The 15,977-nt window shown below is 41.4% G+C and overlaps 1 protein-coding gene across 1 annotated transcript in view; it reads right to left on the bottom strand.

Annotated features, from left to right (window-relative positions):
- Positions 1 to 774: 774 nt before the first annotated feature.
- The window catches only part of LOC147437944 (uncharacterized), a 28,015-nt gene continuing 12,812 nt past the window's right edge, over positions 775 to 15,977 (bottom strand). The window contains exon 2 of the transcript XR_015184911.1: positions 775 to 1,013. The gene's annotated coding sequence lies outside the window, so the exon portion shown is untranslated. The remainder of the gene's footprint in view (positions 1,014 to 15,977) is intronic.

Below are 15,977 nucleotides of genomic sequence, written 5' to 3'. Positions count from 1 at the left end.
TGTTGGATCTACTGTATTCGTGCCACCCTGTGGGGTAGCTTGTAATTCGCTTCTCTCATCTCTAGGCTTTAGCATCTCAGCAGACATGCCCTCGTATAATGCCCGAATTTGTTGTATTTGAAGCAGGCCCCAAATAAAGTGTTAAAGTTAAGAGGAATGATCTTTAGCCCTGCCCCAACATTCACCACCAAGTTCTTTGACTGTGACTTCCTCAGATCCCACCAGATACAGACCTTCTTTGCTGCTTCTGCGCGTATGTCGCACGTGTCAATGCAAGGAACTTGTCGATACACTATGTGCGAGACACAAATGGTTCCAAGCACACAACAAGCCTAAACCAGTAAGCTCAAAGATGGCGATGGTGTGTCACTCACCGCTCTATGCTTGCTGTCGTGGAGGATTCCTCGCTGTGAAGAAGAGGGAGACGCCGCTACGCCGCGCTCAACCACCTTGTGGCCATCGTGCCGCCGCAATGCTCGATCGCACTCTCTCTCTCTCTCTCTCTCTCTCTCTCTCTCTCTCTCTCTCTCTCTCTCTCTCTCTCTCTCTCTCACACACACACACACACACACACACACACACACACACACACACACACACACACACACAAGGAGATGAAGAAGAAGAAGATGGAGATGGAGCAAGAGCACTCTTCAATTGCACAAATGAGAGAATAAGTGAATTTTAGGTTTAGTTGACTTTTATATGAGCTCGCCCCATTCACACTTGGGCGCCCATGCTTAGCCAACTAATCCCTTGAATGTTCCAGTTAGAGTGCACCTCTCATCGACAATCACTCTTACCCTTTTCCTATTGGACCGACAAGCCCGGTACCTGACTCTACCAAGTAAATAATACAACGTCCATCGTAGGTGATAGGGTGTCCGTGAGCTGTGAGGGTTACCATGTCCCCCTTCCTTATGTAGATTCCGTCCTCAGAAGCTATTGAGTTGAAGCTCGTTCGTTGAGGTGGAAGAGCATTTGAGATGAATGTCCTTAGCCTTCTTCAGTCACTGCAAAATCAAACAACATTATCTCAGTAATTGCATTCTCATATACAATTAAAAAGCATATGCAGTTTTAGGTAGACAAACTGATTGGTAGCATAATTCTAAACCATTTGTCAGTAATAAACATTAAATTGCAATATAATCACACGCATAAACAATTGGAAAGCTAAAAAATTGAACAAGTTTGGGGTCGCTACTTTAACGGTCGAAAGGCACTAAAGATCGACTATTAATACCATGGGTAAGCTTCTTAATTTTCTCTGGTCAATTAAGTTGTTTAATTGCGAGAGCCAAGTATTTCATGTTCGAGGGCTGACTAGAGCCTATACCTAGAAGACCTTGTAGTTAAGCTACAATAAAAGGAATTTCTCATGAAATAATCGCCTTACTGATTACCTTTTCTTTGACCCCCCAAAGTCTTTTCACAGTGATTTAATTTTGATGTGTGTGCTTCTTTTGTATGCCTTGGGTTTTTTGCTTTTCAAGGAAAAGCGCCCACACTGGGAACCTTTAGGGCTCTAGTACGATAGGCGATACATGTGAGTGAAGTATCAAATCAAGCTGAGATTTCTCTTCCAGCTTAAGATTTTACATTGTGGCACTTTGATTTTTTGTTTGTTTGTTTTCAGCATTTTAATTTTGTAACTTTGGGGGGTCATATAACAATGTTACCCTCCCCAGGCTCATCACACTAGTAAACTCCCTTTATAATACTTAAGCTAAAGGTCAATAGGGACTAAGCCCACTAGAAAACCCTAGTACATTTCACACAATGCTGCCTAAATCGGATTAAGAACCTAAGTAACCATTGATAATTAGGAAGGCATTCCCCATGGTATTAAGAGAAAATCTCTAACACCTAGCTTGGTCAAACTAGCTTAGTCGGACTGCTTGATTTTTAAACCTAGACAAGTGATTATGACAAAAAATTACATTGAATTTAATGTTTGGTACTAAGCAAATGCGTTGAATATTATGCTACCAATCACAATTAAAGCAGACAAACATAGATGCAAAAAAGATAAGGGACAATGCTAATGGACAAGAAACACCTGTTTGTGTTGATGATCGCGCTTGATTTGAAAAGTGGATGAGAGAAAGATTCTATGAAGGTCCAAATCCTAACCACAGCAACACATTCTTGTACACACTACGAAACACAAAGAATACCTCTAGGAGGCACATCAGTGGGAAAAAAGAACTTTGTTAATCACTAAACTCTAAAACAGAAACACTCCTATCGTACTAGTTCTACCTACCCTCCATCACTCGAGTGATGAGGATCAAAGGTGTTTGATGACATAGGTTTCTATTTCAGTGTACCGAATGTGAATGTGTAGGTCTGGGTCAATGTTTTGACTTTTATTGTGCATACTCGTTTGCTAATTGCTTTGCTCTTTATTATTTTTGTCTTTTGTGAGTGTAAGGCTTTATATATACATTCCCTAAGATTGGTGATTGAGAGGTCGGGGAGGAAGGTTGAGAGGGAAGCAAGTGAATGATGACTGTCAGCAAACACTCGCCCCTTCCTTGGGTAGATCATACCGTTTGAAATGAGCTCGTCACCCTTTGAAACCAATTGTTTCAGTTGGTAATAGGTGAGGATTTTTGCCAGTAGTTTTCTACTACCTTAGGTGCCTCGTCGAGTTGCAAGGGTGGTAAGGTACTCTCCCAGGATCGAACTTGAAGTGGTTCATCAGGTGATTCTTGAACACTGGGAGGTGTGGATTCCTTTGTAGATTTATGGAGGTCCACTATTTTAGGTGGAGGCTGTGGAGAAGCTTTTACCTCTATGGATGCATTACATGAGGAGCTAGAAGCTTCATGGGACTCCCCCCTTCCTAAGCTAGGTGAAACAAATTTTTCTTTCTTCGGTACCCAAACTAGCTCTGGAGCGGGTGTAAAGCATTTTGTAATTTTTTTCTTTCCACGATCGTCAATTCGTTTTGGGGCTACAGGATTGGGCGCACATGGGCCCGGTGACAAGTAAGAACACAATCTACATTTTGGCACCCAGATTTGATCATTTCCTTGATAGTAGCCTTGGGCTTCCAATAGTCGTTTAGGAACTAACGCCACGTTTCCTTACCTTTTTTGGGGCGAGTGGGACGTTTCTTACAAGGCTTCTGTTTTTTAGCACTAGCTATGGTTGCTAAAGAAGCTTTACGGACCCACTTGTATGTTTTTTTCGTTATATTAGGATGAGTCTTGTTAGAAGCTATATGCATTGCTTGCAGCATATTTAAGGGTACGGGCATTTCATCCCCCTCAAGTGTTACCCAGGTCGTCCCCCTATTTCCCCAAGTGTCTATGGTTGCTGCTAGGTGGACCCAATCCACATTGTCAGACTCACTCATCCCAGGTAGTACATTCCATATCAGGAGAATCTTCCCTAACATCAGTGTCCTCTTTACACGTGTAACAATACTGCAATGGGGCCAAGTGAACTGTGGTGTCAGATCTATGATCAATTATAAACATGTTTCCTAGGGGATGTGCTCGACCAGTCACAAGATCCACTCGAATGACAGAATCTTGGAACTGCAAGTGGACATGGTTTTTAGACCAGTCATGTACCATTTTTGCTTCCCTCATGAAAGGACGTCCTAAGATCATCTCCAATGCCATAGTGTGTTTGAATAAATCCATAACAATAAAGGTAATTCTTATTTTATGTCCAAAGACCTTGATCTTGAGATCTTCTAGCATCCCAATAGGTTTAACAATAGACCATTGGCCATCTTCACTACTATGGTTGTGGTCGCAAGGTGAGGTCTTCCCATAGTTTCCCAGCAATTTTTAGTCACAATGCTAACCCCAGTGCCACCATCAAGGATTCCCTTCACAGTTAATCCCTTAATAGTGATTGGTATGGTCGCATTGGATTCATCACCCTCAAAGTATTGTCCCAACTTGTTAACAGGTATTTCTACAACAAGGTTCTCATCTAGGTTGGGTTGTGGATCTAAGTGTTCCTCCTCTATTGGCATCTCCCCCGCTCCATCCATCTGTGCAAATTGTGGTAGCCCAAACTTTACTTCTCCATTGAGGAAGGCTCGAAGATCTGAGACTATCTCAGGGTCTTTATATAGTTTGGACATGATGGTGGTTCTAACTTCTAAAAACATGAAATCCATCAATTTGGCATTGTTTAACGGCACCTTTTGGACTTCAGTCCCTTGACGTGGGGAAGATGGGATCTCCATTTCTTTGATAGGATGAGGTAGTCCCTTTGTAAACATTCTTTCCATCAAGAAGTGAGTACGCCCACTTTCCCATGACTTTAAGTCACTTTCTTCTTGGATGACACTAGGGATGGTAAGGGTCTATGGACTTCATGAGGTTGTTGTTGCATAGGGAACACGGTGTCTGTAATCTAGATTTGCATGGGTGCTGGTTCTAGATCCCTTTGGGTATCTTCTACCAAACTCCTTAATTGCTTGACTCGCTCAATCTCCTCTGTAGGGTTTGGATAAGTTCCTATCTTCTTCTTGGATCCCTGCCATTGTGGCTCATGAAGATCTTCCTTGTTGGTTTCTATCTTACTGGTTGTTTTGGTCTCCATGGTTTCACCTGAATCAGAATCTTCTTCAGCGTCGTTCATATATACGGGGTCGTCACTAGTCCCTATGTTGGTCTTTGAACTGGGGTCTGACTTCGCTGCTTTTTGTGATGATCTCTTCCTTCGTGTTTTCTTCTTTTTCTGAGATTGGGCAATTGATGACGTGTCTCTTTCCTCAAGAATATAATTTTGTTTTTGGAGAATCGATCGTGTGAGTATGTTTACTGGTACCACAGGTGTACTTTGTGATGGCTCCTCGGTAACCTCAATCAAGTTTAATGGCGTGATCTTCGGTGCATTTGGATTATTTGGACATTGTGCAATCAAATGATCTATGCCACATCGATTACACATGAGTATCGGCATTGTAGATGGGCTCGCTTGATTGGTTTGCATTAGTGTGGTGTTCTTTTGTAGCCTAATAGGACACTCGGCTACACGATGTGGACCTCCACACTCATAGCACTGAAGAGGTGGTCTCTTAGCAGTGTAATTGATATTTTGGCCTCTTGCAGCAAGAGCAACTACTTGATATACAGGTTTGACTTGTCCCCAATAGTCCTCCATGTAGTATTGTGGACTTTCTTCAAGCACATCCATCCCATAGGCAATATTAGGATCTATGTCTTCCTGACAGCCTTCCAAACAAGCAATAGATGACTCACAACCCACTTGATTCACAGAAGTGATTCTCGAATGCGGTGGTTGCGGTCCTAGCACTGGAGGTGGTAAGGGTGTTGTTTGAACAACATTTTGGGCCCTAGGGACCATGTGTTGTGCTGTTTGTTCAAGAGGTGGGGCAGGCATCGATGCAGGCACTCGAGGTGTGTCTGTCCATGCTAAGGTTGGTCTATTGGCCATCACGCGCTTAAATACTATGCAATCCTTAGTTTGATGACCATACCTTCCACACGCATTGCAATTCCCATTGAATTTTACTCTAAAAGTAGGGCATTCACTGGTACTATGCGGTCCATAGCATACCGAGCACCATTGTTGATACATATGATTGTTTTGTGGAGCACGATTGTCTCTAAGACTCTCTTGAATAGCCTTGGTGAGATCTGCTAAAGTCATCTCAGATATCTTTGGCTCCTTAGAAATAGGCTTTAGGGCCATTGGTTGATGCCTTGATGCTTGCGAGCTAATAGATTTAGGCTCAACAGACACTCTTTCTCCTTGAATCATTAAATTATCCTCCAATTGGATCGCATTGGTTGTGATTGCTTCCCAAGTGGTGATACCTCTAATGACTAGGCCATTGTAGATATCCTCATTTTGTAATCCCCTAATGAATCTATCCAGCAATTGATTATTATTGAAGCGCTCATTTGGATTACAACGAGAATTCAAATGCTTCAAGCGACTAATAAAGTCTCTCACCGACTCTCCTTCCTCTCGTTGGGCTTTCTAGAGTTGAGAGGCTACACCCCAAAGCACTCCCTCTCGTATGTATTCCTTCAAGAATAGTCTCCTAAGAGTAGGGTAATCGTGTTTTCTTCCACCCTTAGGGTTCTATACCAATCCCCTGCCTTTCCACTTAAGGTTAGGCTTAAAGCATTACTCTTATGCAGGTCATCGTGTTCCCCTAAAGAATCACATATTTGTTCAAACACTTCGATATGCTTTCTCACATCCCCGTCTCCACAAAAATTTTATGTGAGCTTGGCTATTTGTACTATCTTACTTCTAGGCTCTCTATCATGTGTGTTACACATATTCTCAGCAATAGATCGACCAATAGCTTGAGCAAATGTTGCCAAGTCACCTAAGTGAGCAGGCACTGTGGGTGAAGGTGCTACAGAGACTACATGTGGAGTAGGTATTGGCATTGGGCTTGGCGCATAGGAAGCCCTTGGGTTCCACATTGGGTAGAATGTTGTGCCATGTCATGGTCCATAGTTCATATTGTGTGGCCCTAGGCATAGCAGACGTCGGATGTGACATGCTTATGCTAGCCGGTATAGTCCCATGAAAATAAGAGCTTGGGTGTTGTGGTTGTGGAGCATAGGTAGTTGAAACAATGGGAGGGGTAGGGACTACATGCGTGCGATGACCCATAGGTGCATACAATTGGTACACACTTGTAGGTACTGTTGCAGGCATTGAGCTACCATGTAGCGGTGCTTTACTAACAAATGAGGTCCATGGCCTGTTTCTTGGCATGCCCATCATTGGGGTAGGCATGGTAGCCGTGGTGTCATCAAGGGAAAGATAAGCTAGACTTGGAAAGGTAAAGCTATCACTTGTGGGCTCAGATTGCACTGAGACCCTTGGAGAAACAACATATGGAGGATCCATCGGACTTACCGAGGGAGTCTCCATTTGCGATAAGGTTGGTTGTTTAGCCTTTCCTGTATCTAAGAATCTCATGTGACCCGTTGAAGGCATGTTGATCCCCTTGTTCTATCTCTCTAACTCAATGACCCTATGGATGACTTCACAAACTCTTTGTTGTTGATCCTCCACACTAGTAGCACCCATTGTGGATTGTAGGACATCTAACCAACCCACGTGATAGGTGTGACCTGTGTATAGGTTGGTTAGGTTTTTGTTGTAGTTCGTACTCCCAGTTCTCATTTAAGAATGCTCCATCTAAGATTGAGGTGCTAGGGGTGTCCTATGAGCTAGATGCAATGTTGCTTTCTAGGGGTTGGCCCTTAGCGGTTGCTAAGTCAGGAGCACTTGATTGCTCTCTTGGCAAGGATATTGACATAGGGGCTTTTTCTTTTAACTCTCTTCATTGCTCCGCCTTGCGTAAGCTCTCGATTTCCTTTTCCCTTACTGCAAGGATATATCACTCAACCTCTTGCACTTCGGCAAGGCTTTTACCATCGTTTAATATGACCTCGGAGGGAAATAACTCTGAAGAGTCAGGAGGTGCAGTGAATGAAGTATTCACGTGCACATTCTCTAATGGCATAGGCTCTATGTTGGTCATGAATGGAGAATTTACTTCCCCACCCCCCTCATTTACATCATTAGCTCCATGTTCGGAGTGAGTGGCTCTACTAAAGGTTTCCTTCAAGCGGCTAAGCAGGCTCGTCCCGGACCGCGGGCCCATGGCATGCATGTCTTGGCTTAAGCTATGGGGATTACGCATTAGGAAACCCTCCATGACATCGTAGTCAGAGGAAGAGTCACTAGCCACTATGTTTGGGTCTTGGTTTGTACTACCTTGGGTCCCCGTTGAGGGCCTGGAACCTAAGGTAGGTGAATAATGAAAACTCGCGTAAGTCAACATTCTCTCTAGTTGCTCCGTCTCTAGCATACGACCAGAGCGTAGATGCATGTGCTTTTGACAACCTACAAGCGTCGGCGAATAACCTCGAAGGTTAGCCTCTTACTTTTTTAGGCGTCCGTTTTCACTCGTTTTTTTTATGTTTTTTAACGATCGGTTTTTTTATTAAAGTGTGTGATATCTCAAAACGAGCGTATCACTCAGAGAGTCGCGGTGTGCTTTACAGCACAACGTTCGAACACCTGAAGTTCCGTTGGTCCTCAAAAAAGTCAATTTTAGCTAGTTGTGAAGCTAAAATACATAATTTCAAAGGGCGACTGAGGCCTGAGCGTGAGCTTGGGTTTGGGCTTGGGTCTGGGAGATATTCCCGATCCAGGTCCTACCTTTTTTCTTTTTTAATTTTGGGATATGGTCGCCGCGGCCTGCGCGCGAGCACACACACACTCTACCTATCTACTTACAACTAATACACCTCCTGTTCCACACTAACACACTTCATTAGCTCTCACAGATCTACTTCCTACTTACTATACTTTACATTAGATAGAACTAACAACCTTAATACTAATACCTTAGCACAAAGAAAACACAGTAACCTTTCAAAACTTCATTAACAAAGAAATACACAGTAGCAACACAAAATCCTACTTCTCAACACACACACCTTCCTTCCCTATCTTTCCTACAATTGAAATTGCACCACAAAAGAAGCACAGAGTGCCATTCAAGCTTAGTGTATGGAATTCCCCAGCAATGGCGCCAAAAATGTGCGCGTATGTCGCACGTGTCAATGCAAGGAACTTGCCGATACACTGTGTGCGAGCCACAAATGGCTCCAAGCACACAACAAGCCTAAACTAGTAAGCTCAAAGATGGCGATGGTGTGTCACTCACCGCTCTACGCTTACTGTCGTGGAGGTTCCTCGCCGCGAAGAAGAGGGAGACGCCGCTACGCCGCGCTCAACCACCTCGCCGTTGTCATGCCGCCGCAATGCTCTCTCTCTCTCTCTCTCTCTCTCTCTCTCTCTCTCTCTCTCTCTCTCTCTCTCTCTCTCTCTCTCTCTCTCGCACACACACACAAGGAGATGAAGAAGAAGAAGATGGAGATGGAGCAAGAGCACTCTTCAATTGCATAAATGAGAGAATGAGTGAATTTTAGGTTTAGTTGACTTTTATATGAGCTCGCCCCATTCACACTTGGGCGTCCATGCTTAGCTAATCAATCCCTTGAGTGTTTCAGTTAGAGTGCGCCTCTCATCGGCTATCACTCTTACCCTTTTCCTATTAGACCAACAAGCCCGGTACCTGACTCTACCAAGTAAATAATATAACGTCCGTCGTAGGTGATAGGGTGTCCGTGAGCCGTGAGGGTTAACACTGCTACACCCAAGGCTCTGGCAGATGGGACAAACAATGGATCTCCAAGCGAAGCGGCGAGGTCCTTCAAGTTCTTCCTAAGCCATACTAGGAGGTTGACAAACTCCACCCATACTAGACAGAGATCCTTAAATGCCTCGTTAGATTCAAACAGAGGGTCCCAAGGGAGCACGTACACCGGCGCGCGATTGAGGAATAGTGGCTTTTCGCCAAAACCTTCTCAACCATTGCACTATCGTTGAACTGAACTGACACAAATCCTTTTGCTATATATTGGGTGAATATTACCGAGCCGTGCTGATTCAACACCAGTGGACTGCAAAGCCAATTACAGAGCTCAATTCTATTGGGAACTCTCTCCATAAATCCGAATACCAGAGTGAACTTTACAACCTCCACAAGTTGTTTTTTCAATATGGCAGGGGAAAAACCACCGAAACGGCATCTTCCACCTCGACACGCTGTGGGAGCGCCTTCTTGAGTGCTTGGAAAGCTCTGTCCCCTTTGGCCACTTGAGCAGCATCCTCCTACGTCGTCGAATCTTCGCACGACCTTTTGTTCAATGACAGTGCACAAAGGATTTTCCCTAGGTCTTTTTCCACCTGTATCTTTCTTTGTTTCACTTCCTCCTTACTCAGATTAGTAAGGGAGCTTTGACCTCTATCATCGGTGCCCGGTTTTGTAAGGTTGTCGGTCGCCTCAATAGCCTTCAGAGCCTCGGGCTGCTCTTTGCCTGACACTGCTTTGGCGTAGGACGGCTTAGAGGAGCTCGCCATGGTACAGTGAACAAGCCTCATCGACACCAAGTTACAAAAGGGTTAATAATCTCCTTAACAAAGAGATGATAATTTCTGATAATAATCGCCAAAGATAATAATCTCGTGCTGTAGTGGGGAAGGCGAGGGGGGGGGGGGGTAGATCTATCTTGTTGCTTCTTGTGATAGCGAGGATGAACAAGAGTAGTGAGTGGTATGGCCCATATCCCAAACTAAGGAAAGTAAGAGCAAAGGAAAGTGCTCTTACTTTCTTTTGAAATAAATATCTCTCTCTCTCTCTCTCTCTCTCTCTCTCTCTCACACACACACACACACACACACACACACACACACACACACACACACACAACCATCACCACCATCCCTCTACACACTGTTTGTTAAAAAACAATTTTAATGTGTTTTGACTCGTTTAAATATCTCTCTCTCTCTCTCTCTCTCTCTCTCTCTCTCTCTCTCACTCACACACACACACACACCCTCTACAACTTGTTTGTAAAAAAAAGATTTAATGTATTTTGACTTTGTTAAGATTGCAAAATTTTGAGTAGACTTCAAGCTTGCTTAAAAGAGAGAGACACACACACCCTCTCTACACACTGTTTGTTTTTTAAAAAAAGGCTAATGTATTTTGAATGGATTAAAATTGCAAAATTCTGAGTAGACTTCAAGCTAAACAAAGAAAATCTAAAACGTTTCACAAGTTTTAGTCTTCAGCACTTTGCGCGTGCACGCCCCCCCCCCCCCCCCCCCTCTCTCTCAAATTATGTTTGTTTTAGGGGTCATGCAATTGGCTAGGTCTCATAGCCCTCTCACTTTATATTCCTCTCATTGCCCTCAACTACAAAACCATGTTTTTTGCTATTAAAACAAGGTGCGGACTCACGATGGCCTGTTGAAGGTAAGGGGGGAGGAAAGATTTATTCAAGAGGGAAATGGCATAATCAATCTACTACACTTGGGTGATAGAAAGGTTATACCATTTTCCTCTTGAATAACAGGTCTTGAGTTCAACTCTCCTCGTCGGCTAGATCTCTAAGGTCTCTTGGGATAGTTTCCTACGACGTTAAAATTCTCTTCTTCTTCTTCTTCTTCTTCTCTCTCTCTCTCTCTTTCCCCCCACACACACACTCACATGCACACACACACACATATACATGGAACCTCTCTCTACTCTCTTCTTCTCGTTGATAAGTGCCCTTTTAATCTCTCTCTCTCTCTCTCTCTCTCTCTCTCTCTCTCTCTCTCTCTCTCTCTATCCACACTTACTCACTCACACACGTATACATAAATACACAAGTTTGTTGTCGAGAAATTTGCGGTCTTGCCAGGAAAGCACCAGGCTTATGGCTATGAGAGTTTGTGAGAGAACTCAACAAACTATATGAAGGAGTTAAACCATAGATGTCATGAAGACTAGGGTTTGGAAAGAAGTGCAATCAAAGAAGACTCACTCTTTCTCTCTTGCACTCACACACACAAAGAAATAACACAAAAGAGAATGTCAAAACAATACGAAAATGAAAACATCAAGGCTATGGTCATATCGTATCATGGGTAATATGAAAAGGTTAATAGATGCGTTAATGGCATTCAATCTTGGTTGACCAAATAGGCTACGAATTGTTCTTTGGAATTGTAGTTTTGTGCTTACCATAATATATATATTTTGTCTAGTGATTGGGATTAATTATGTGTACAAATCCTCTTGGTTCATAGCAAGATAACTACGTTTACGTCAAAAGAAACGTTATAGTCTATGAGAGGTAGTATGATGGGATCCGGTGATAGAAGTATTTCATTAAGCCTTTCTGGGCCAAAGAGAAACACTATACGTTACTGAAAGTGTATTTTTCGGCTAATCCATACGTTAATTCTAATAGATCGTACAGAGTGAAAGCGATAGAAATGATCATCATGTGGGTTATTCATCTAGGATAGTATGTGAGAAATGTAGATATGAGAGAAGTGAAGAGATGAGAAGTTTCCCTCCCAAGCCCTATTCTTGCCCGTAGGCAATAAGGATACTGCGGGGAGAGATGTACCTGTAGCAAAGAGAACCTAGAGAGGATGAATTACTAAGAATGAGAGAGATAGGTTTGGTTAAGGAGATGAGATTAGATACATATATATATGTTGGATTAGAGATGAAAATGAAAACAACAAGAAATCAAGAAAACATCAATGTAGAACACATCTTACTTGAAACCCTTCGGCATCATTATTGATGGGAAAGAGAAGAAGAGGGGAGAATTCAACGTTGATTGATACGCCAAGTACAACACCTTCTTTGATTAGAGTTGATCTTCCAAAGATAGCGTACAAGAATGGCTAGTCTTCCTCTAGGAGAAAGTGTAGGCTTGGGCTTATGTTAATGGAGCTAAGTACAATTAGGCATTACTACTCACTCCCTCAAGAATTCCTCTCATCAATGGCTTGAATGCTTGAGTTCCTTTTCAAGGAAGAAGAGGTCCCCTTTTATAGGTGAAGGGAACCCCCAAGGGTTTACACAAGAAGAGAGGAGCCAGTGTGAATAGGAATTGGAAAAGTTGAAAATGAGCTGTCCCTGCATGATGTGGACAGACTGGGGTCCAGTATTTTGATCATATTTCCTCAATCGTTGCTCCAAATAAAAAAGTAAACATATGGACAAAAACTTCAGCTCATTAGCTACGATTTTTATTTTAAAATCATTTTCCAATTCGGATTCGAACCTTGTGTAAAAAATTCATCAAAATATGGCCCATTTCTGGCAGCAAAAGTCTTCCCGTGGTCCCCTTAGCCTAGACTTTGATTTAATTCCAAAGGACACCTCATGCCATATGGAAGCATGACATTGCTCCTTGACAAAGTTTTGTAATCATGCTTGCAATAATGTATTAAAATAAGTGTATCTTTGAAATCATGCCACCTAGTGTCCCACTAGGATTTGATTCCCTCCTAGTAGCTATTTAAAAAGAAATATAAGAAAAGTATAAAAAATACATAGAATATATATATATTGGAGTTTACCCTAGATATAGGATCTAGCTAGGGTGTGAGATGATAATGAGATAGTAGAAATAAAGAATCAATGATTTTTGCCCCAACTTAAAGAGGCGGAGCTATTGAGCTTTTCCCATAGTATTTTCTAATGGTAAAGTAAAGATAGGTTACCCTTGAGAAAAATGATAGGATGAGATAGAAGGCTTATTATTATACTTAAATATACATATGTACATTATAGGAAATATAATTATGTATCTAAAAAGTTACAAGATAGATCTTGTAGCATGCGTTCCCACTATGTACGTGTCACAGCACGACAACGTATGTACGTGTTGAAATTGACCTATCTACCATCCCAAAAGCTGATTTACACAAGAAGATGTACTCCTGCTAAATCTAATAGTGGGTTGTCCACAAAATTCCTCTCTTTGTCAACTCTCTCTCTCTCTCTCTCTCTCTCTCTCTCTCTCTCTCTCTCTCTCTACCCCATGGATGTCCGAGCTTTGTCATAAGCAGGCAAGCCCTCCTCTCTTTATAAAATATACTCAATGTTTGAGTTTTTGTTAATGTCTCTGTCATGTGCATGTACATACATACATGCACTCACTATAGTAACCGATAAATTGAGAGAGAAGGGACACCAACACAGGTGCCCAATGCCAACAATTTTTCAAGCACTTTCAGAAAGGGTATAGAAGTGTCTCTTTATAGTTATTTTTAAAATTTTGAAAATACACTTGTTTGTTTCCAAAATACACGGACGTCGTTGTGGCAAGCTACGGTAAGTAAAAGTTTGTTAGTATAGTACACTTAATTTGTTCTTGGTAGCCTCTGGGAGAAAACAAATGTGTAATCTTCAGCACCTCAAGGCTCGGCTAAGCTTGAGGTCTTTTTGTAATTTCTTTGAAATTTAAATACATTCACTCACTATTGTGATTTTGGCCAAATTTTTATATTTGAAAATACACTTTTACAAATTGTTAAAAGATATCAATATTGGTCTTAAAAAAAACCCTTTGAAAAAACAAAGGCAATTTTATCTTTATAAATTAAGTTCTCATAAAACAATAAAATATCCACAATAATTGTCTTTTTTTTTTTTATGTGCACTTAAGCTGGACTATTTACTTTATGTAAAGTAGAAAGGCTTTTGACTTTACATTTTCCAAAGTCTTTTTGCTATGTGTACTTAAATGGTTCAATTACTTTGTGTAAAGTAGAAAGCCTTTTATTTTCAATTCCCAAAAGTCTTTTCATTTTTTGCAATGTTACTATTCACTTTTGCATTTTAAATCTTCCTACCTTTGAGTTTTGCATTTTAAAATAGAGGTCTTATAAGGTTTTCTCTTGAATGAAGCAGTGAGTGACACATGGAGGCTCTCTCCTTCCTTAAAAAATTTAAGCTGCTTCATATATATAGTATAGAAGTATAGAAGTCATTTTCAAGCATGCAAACAAAGTAATTTAAGCTGCTTCATATATAGTATAGAAGTATAGAAGTCATTTTCAAGCATGCAAACAAAGTAAATGATGCCTTAGTTTAAGCTTTCTATTCACAAGACTTTTGAATCCCTTAGGGACACTTGTCTCTCAAAGAAGGTGTGTAAGGATTGTGACACAGTTAGGATTTGAAGGGCAACCTATTCTTTCAAAAGATGGGTTGTAGAAAAATGCACCCTTCCCTATAGAAGGGTCTATTTTCAGTTTTCCCTTCCAATGAGAAAATTTCGCATAATTTACAAGGCAAGATACTATATATTGTCAATCAGTATAACCAATATACATATAGATATTGTAAATGAGCATTAATATATATAAAATGTTTTTTAATTAGCCCTTCCATTGACATGTATTCTATTTTTCACCCTTTTTTATAGAAGGATAATTTTTTAACAAGCCCTTCCAATGACAGACTCAAAAAAACTTTGGCCTTCATACGACCGGCAAAATGCCTTAAGAAGGGAAGATGGGCGTCAAATCCTATCACTGGTACTAAGGAAACAAAAGGGACAACAAAGATATTTTATAAAGAACCTTGCCATGTGGCGCTCATCTAGCCAAAGAATCCAATGGCCTCAATTTTGCAACAACTTTGCACACTTAATCCTATGGCCTTCCACAGGCCAAAAAGGAAATCGTATTCCCTCTAATATGCTTTAAACTATCCTCTTGTCCATGATACACACTACTTCAATCATTCGCTTGGCTCCCACTCCACTCAATACAAGACGTGACTTTGAGGCAATAGAAAAGACTCGCATCAACTATGCACATTATGCTCATTGCAAGTTTGAGAGTATAAGTTTCACACACATTACATGATAGAACATGAATGGCTACCTAAAGGGATGCAATGTGTCAAATACTCATGCTCGTTCCATATCCCCCCATCAATGCACAATCATGAGAGAGATAGGGTATACGCACGTGCACGAGAGAGAGAGAGAGAGAGAGAGAGAGAGAGAGAGAGAGGTTACATAAGAAAGTATGGAAAAACATGGAGATGGATAATTGGAAATGGTGCTTAATAAACACAGCATAAAGTCTCGCATCACATGTTGATCTTTTGCCTCTTTGGTACAATTTTTGTTAAACCGTTGTGCAATTTCTTGCTTCTATTTTGATTGCATTTTGGCAATTTTTGCTATGTCTTTAGGAAATCTTTGATTCACGAAGTAGTCTAAAAACATTTCTCCATTTTGGTACAATGGATATTTGGAATAAAGTAGCATGGAGTATAGGTTTTCTCTTTCTGCATAGGGAGCATTATTTTACATAAGCGTGAATATCTATTTTCATGGCTGGCTACTAAATCCCCAACCATGTAAGCATTTTCCTATGTTTCTCTTCAACAAAATAGATTCCAATTACTATTGTACGGTCTAAGTTGTTTTATGTAGTTGACTTGTTCTTCTGGGCTTATGCACAAGAGGAGGATCCCATCTTTATTTTTCTTATACAACCTCTCGCTGATAGCTAATACATAGCCAATTGCTTGATCATCTTTGGTGCTATAGGAAGGG

The sequence above is a fragment of the Adiantum capillus-veneris genome, chromosome 17, assembly GCF_014529385.1.
Source record: "Adiantum capillus-veneris isolate H3 chromosome 17, ASM1452938v2, whole genome shotgun sequence".
NCBI lineage: Eukaryota > Viridiplantae > Streptophyta > Polypodiopsida > Polypodiales > Pteridaceae > Adiantum > Adiantum capillus-veneris.
Note: the sequence above shows the minus strand (reverse complement) of the source record. Positions and strands in the feature narration are given on the sequence as shown.